We start from the raw sequence: 6,352 nt of genomic DNA on the forward strand, positions 1-6,352 counted from the left end.
CATTTTATTTCTTCTTAACATTCTATTCAGGAATGTATTTAAGGATATGTGGTTATAACTAATCATATCATTATTTTACTCTATCTGGGATGTGGATTTCTTGTTGAATGAACAAGGATTTTTTGTTAACAATGGAAACAATAATATAAATAGAGCCACTGTAAAATGAGCCAGACCTGCCATGCCAGAGAAACTGCTTTGCATGCTGTATGTCTCAAACCTTTGAAATGTTAATTAAAACAGGGCAAAATATTCTTTGGGCTGCACCTAAACAAACTTGTGTCCTTCACACCCTTCAAAAAAAAGAAAAGAAAAGAAAAATGCTGTTTAACTGTTTGACAAGTTAACAAGAAAGCAGTCACTATGACTACTAGAATGATGGCTACTGGACCAACAATTAAAAACAGTGTTTAGAATTAACATCAGTATGTTACTTTATCTGCACCAATAGAAACACCTTCATTGTATAGATGTGATTGTTCCCCTTCCACTTCTCATGAACACCCATTGCCTTTGTCTCCTAATTGGAATAGTATTTGGGCTTCTGCCTGAATCAGCATGCTGAATAGGCATTCTTAGTAATTGTGGGTTTTTTTTTATTATTGTTCAAGTACAGTTGTCTTCATTTTCCCCTTACCACTCCCCACCTGCCCCACCCATCCCCAACTCCCATCCAATAATCTTAATAAACACTTGTTGTCTCTCACTTTGAAAGACCTTTTAATGTTAGTTTAACAACAAAAATTACTTTTCTTATAAGGTATTTAAAGATATCACCTGTGCTCATCAATCAGTGAATAAAGAGAAATTATTTATTTTAAGGGCATATAGGTCTTAAGATAACTAACCCAAAGCCAACAGACACAACCTCTTACTTACATCTGCCTCTTCTAGGAAATAAATGTAATTCATGGACTTATATAAGACAAATAAGCAGGTTGTTTTGTTTTATTGTTTTTTATTGACATTACTTAATAATTTATTGGACAAAGGTCAACTTTTTGTTTATTAAGCACATTCCACAGTACAAAGCTGTCATGAATAATATTTGTACAATTTAACAGTTCCAATAGCTGTTCAGACTCAAATTTATTTCAAATAGATAATAGGCAAATATAATTATTTATAAGTAAGAATTAAACTACGTCAGTGCTTTAAAAATATTAATGCAGCAGTAATTTACAGTTGCTCAACTAAGGTTTAGTAAAATAAAGTCCAGCGTGTTGCTGGGGAGTACTATTGTAATCCCCGAAAGTCAGAATTCCTTGGTGCCAATGTCCCCTGCTGTAATTTAGTAGGTACAATTCAAAGGTTGTATGCACATACAAGGGCCATGATCTCTCAAGGAATAAGACCTTTTATATTAAACATGCAAAAACAACAACAGAAAGTTCATTTGTTCAGAAGAATTGCCTCCCCCTCCCCTTCCCCAGGCTCTCCTAACTAGTCTGCTAGGAAAGCTGTACAATGAAGGGTGGTAAAAATTACCTCACTTTCACGACCACTGGGAAGCTGACAACATCTCCTTTATGGATGGAAGCGTATTTCTTTTTATACTTCAAGACTCAGTTTCTCAGAAACAGAAATTTAGTTATGTGGGAATGAAGGATGTATTTAAAAAAGAAAAAAAGCAAAGCCTTCCCCCAAACCAATCACATACACACACATAGAACCCACACTGTTCTCAACACAAAGCAAACCAGAGCCTGAGGACCTTCTCTTTGGTAGTAGAGTGTGCTTCCACAGGAAGCGGTTTCATTAACATGGGGCTCTTATTGGTCCTTTAGATTGTTACTGATAACCCTTGATCTTTGGAAACAATGGCATAGGGCAAATCAAAATCTAATATTAAACAAGGGAAAAGGAGTGCCAGTTGGATGCCGACGTCCTTTCCATGCATGGTCAGCATGACATTGCTATTCATATATTTCATTTGCTGAGCACCCAGAAGCTCCGAAAATCTGCCAGGGCCACAACAGCAAGTGACGCCAGGATGATGGGGACTGAATTCATGAACTTGAGGCTTTGTACCATGTAGGAGTACCCTTCCAATCAAGATGAGCCCCTGAAACAGCCTGACCTGGTATACAGGCTCCAACATGCAAGCAGGGCCCGTTAACATTGACAAGAAAAGGTTGCATGATTTCTAGAGCCACTCAGTATGGGCCTTCTTGTTCTTCCCTCCTTGGCGTTATTAACACAGGGAATAATGGTTTTGACAGTGACATGAAATGAGTACTGTGGGAAGTGACCACTAGCATTCAGGAGTACTTATGAGGAAAACAACAACAACAACAAAAAAATGTTCAGGTACCTCTCTATTGTATACATGGCTCAACAAATAAAACATTCTGAGTTAAACTTTAAAAATTTCATTTTAAAACAAGATTTCCATTAGAAACACACCACACACACAATGACAGAATAAAAACACCATATAAATACTGCAGGAAGGGTTCTACATAATCCATATCAACCCTGGCATCAGGTTCTAAAGCCTAGTCAATGGCTAAGTAAAAACACAGTCTGTATTAGTGTCTCAGGCATGGGGCCCTGGCTCCAGCAACCTTGAGGTTAAACTGTTATGTTCATTACATCTACATGCAGATACAGTGTTTTAAGTTGGAGGCAAGCCCATGTGTAACGGTGTTACTCTATCAAATATCAGGAGATGGTTGGGATACAAAGAACACTTAATAAAAGAAAAGAGCTCTATTACCTGTTGAGAGATAATATAACCTGGCTTACAGTTCCTTAATTTAAGATAAATTGTACCAAAAGGAAGTAAAATCCAAAAATATTATTAAAACATTCCAGAGAAACTTTTCCATTATCCAACATGTTCCTAATACAAGTCAGAATACCGAATCACGTGGACAGCCAAAACAAAACTTCTGAAAAGGGAAGCCCTGGATATTCTGGGTGGGTGTTTGGTACCCAAAATTTCACCAAAGGATGCTGTTTCTTAGTATCAGACCAAAGTGAAAAGCAATCAATACAAATTAGAGGCCAAGTCTTCTCTTGACTGTCAATCCTGGAAAACAGGTTATTCCTTTTACATAAACAGTTTACATTTGAAGCATTAGATTTGTTTCACTGATGAAGGGAGGAAATGGGCTCCTTGTCCTACTTGAAGCTGGTGAAGCTAAGGTATCCTTCTCAAAGTGGAGACTGGCATCAGAGGTGAGAAATGTCAGAACTTGAAGAATTAGGCTGCTTTGCATCTACTGAGCATCTAGAACCAATTTCAGCTTCATAACTCAGCTGTGAAGAATTCCTTTGGGCATGTGGTAGCCATGTAGTTGGTCGTTCAAGAGTAGGAAACCCTGAAGTGGGTGGGGCAGCCTGTTGTCTAGAGATGTAAGTGTGTGTTATGGAGGAAGAATGAGTCTCATTCTGGATTTGGAGTCTCATTTAAGAAATCCCATTTGAAATAGTATCATCATGAGAGCAGCTGATGATACGAAATTCATCAAAATTTAGCCCAAGCACACATCCAGAACATTCTACCAATCTGCACAAACCCAGCGTGCTTGCTGGGGCTGGAGGGTCAAGAGCAGCTTGCAAGTCCTCAATTTTTATTTTCCCATCACAGGCCCCACTGACAATCCTCTTGTCAAACCAGATGCATTGCACCAATTTTTCATGACCCTCTAGAAGTCTTAACCAGCTTTCACATTTGACATTCCAGAGCCTGATGGTATTATCTGGTGATCGACTAGCAATGAGCTGGTCCATGTATTACAGACAGGCAATGCCTCTTTTGTGCCCATTTAAAGTACAAACCAATTCTCAGGTATTTATGCTCTAGACTTTGAGGGTCTTTTCACCAGAGGCAGACATGATGTACTTAATCATCAAAGTCTACTACACTGTCAGCAGTGCAGTGGCCAAGGACAAGGTGTAAAGTGGTATCAGTGGCAGAAGCCATGCCTCACACAATAATGAAGTGGTCCTTGGAAGAGGTCACCATCAGTCCATTGCGGAAGCGTTAAGTGCAATACTGCCTCATTGTGATGGATCAGCGTATTCAGAACTTCACCCATGTTTGCATTCCATTCACATACCAGACTCTCGCTATAGACCCTTAAGAGCCAGTCACAATGACACACTCATCATACTGGAGACAAAGGACAGAGTTAGTGTGCCCCACTAACACTTTCAAACATTCCAAGCTGGTTTTATCCCAATTCATAATAGAATTACCTTATAGACCACTGATAATTTTTTCACCATCAGTAGATGCCTTTACTAATTTCAGAGCAGCACTTAATCCCCTGCAAACTGTGTCATCCACATGGCCAGTTAGATTCTATAGTCTCTGTATCCTGGATAATCTTTGGGTATAATGACCTATAAAATGAGTTGAGAAGGCCATCTATGGGTTTGTTTTTAAACAGATATTGATCCTACCCTCTTCTTTCTGCAAGTCCCTTCCACAGAGTGTCAGTGAGCACCACTCATCAAATCAGCTTCTTCCAAAGCAATCTTTCGGAGGTCACTTGCTCATTCTTTATGTACCAGCCCTGCTGTACACAGAGACCTGGCATCCAGGTAGGAAAGAATGCTTTCTGCTATGTGGTCTAAGTCTTGCTCTGATAAAACAGCAACACAGTCCTGCAGCAATGTAGACTTCAGGTATGAATTAATATGTCCATGCTGGTGATGACATGATCAGAAATAAGGTGCTCCACAAATTCCCCTTGATCTGATTCAGACCACTGGATAAAAATTTATTTAATACAGAATTAATACATATTTCATATTTAATATTTAAAGTCTTTTTCCTTTTGAGCTTCCTTCTGATGGCCTCTTTTTGGACATGATCACAGGTGATGTTCTATTACTTATCTGCCACAGAGTATTTTTCCTGGTGGATTCATTTTCATTTTGGTCCTCCATAATTGAAATGCCCATGAGCTCAAAGTTCTTATCCTCAAGACCATGCTGGGCTCCATGATGACCCCCGTGACTCCATCTGGTTCTCCCCACTCAGCAACGAGTGTCCAGGGCAAGGATGCCACAGAGGTGGCTATAGAGATGGAGGCGGTAATCGCACCCACTCTAGTGGCCAGCCTACCTGGGCCACTGATTTGTTTTATTGTTTCTTGTTTTGTTTCTGTTTTTTCATTCAAGGCTATTCTATAAAGGTGTGTGTATATGAGTTCTAGAATAATTATGGACAATGTGACAAGTTGAGTTAGACCTATAAAGATGACTGGATTTAGATAGAAAACATGAGTAAATATTTGCTATATGTTGCAAGATAGAGTTGTATGATTAAATAAACGAATAGAAACAAAAGTGAAGAAAATACACTGAACAAGTTCTGGTGTTATGAAATATTTTTGAAAAAGGAACAAAGTATAAGTTAGGGTAACTGAGTATGAAAATTGGCATATGCCATTATCATTGCCAATGCTATTTTGTCATAGTATTCGTGTTTCTACTTTAAAAAAAAAATTATTCCACTTAACATTTTAAATGAAAAAAAATAAAGGAGTCAGCACTTTATCTTAAAAATTGTTACATTATGTAATGTAATTTATATGCATTTTAATATGGATTATATATGCATATAATATATATCATGTTTAATGTTATATGTATTATATACATGCATATGTTTATTAAGTACAAATAGTATATGTGTATATTATATATAATGTTATAATATGTAATGTAATTTATACTTTAGAAAAATTATGTTTGAACATGTACTTTGATACTTCTTTTTCCTCGGTTTTCCAGTAAACATACAAAGACACATTTATTTCTGTATGTCTAAAACACTGACCTCTTATAAAATGTAGTCCTGAAATATCATAATATTTTGACATGTTTCAACCATACATATATCTGCAGTAAATATTTTCTGGCTATTTTTTATGTTTTTCATGATGTCTTTAGTGATATCCAATTTGATCACAATGTATTTACATATGAATTTTTCTTTTTAAAGAAGTAGATGATTATTGCTTAAATGTGAAAGTTGTAAAGAAGGGAAAGGGGCATCAAGGAACCTGTATGAAGGACCCATGAATAAAGCCAAAGGGGGGAATGACTGAGGGTGGGAGGTGGGGGTGGGTGGGGCTGGGGAAAGTAGTGGTGGGAAAATGGAGACAACTGTACTTGAACAACAATTAAGAAGAAAGAAAGAAAGAAAGAAAGAAAGAAAGAAAGAAAGAAAGAAAGAAAGAAAGAGAAAGAAAGAAAGGAAGGAAGGAAGGAAGCAAGGAAGGAAGGAAGGAAGGAAGGAAGGAAGGAAGGAAGGAAGGAGAGTTGTGTATTTCATCATTCTAGAAATGTCTCAGATGAAATTCCCTCCAATATTTTCTATCTACAATCACTG

General features: G+C 37.5%; 1 pseudogene; it reads right to left on the bottom strand.

The window, feature by feature from the left end:
• Positions 1–3,414: 3,414 nt before the first annotated feature.
• On the bottom strand, positions 3,415–4,742 carry LOC123818706 (annotated as a pseudogene).
• Positions 4,743–6,352: the final 1,610 nt, after the last annotated feature.

The sequence above is a fragment of the Phyllostomus hastatus genome, unplaced genomic scaffold (genome assembly GCF_019186645.2).
Source record: "Phyllostomus hastatus isolate PE091 unplaced genomic scaffold, TTU_PhHast_1.1 phas_contig_29, whole genome shotgun sequence".
Lineage (NCBI taxonomy): Eukaryota > Metazoa > Chordata > Mammalia > Chiroptera > Phyllostomidae > Phyllostomus > Phyllostomus hastatus.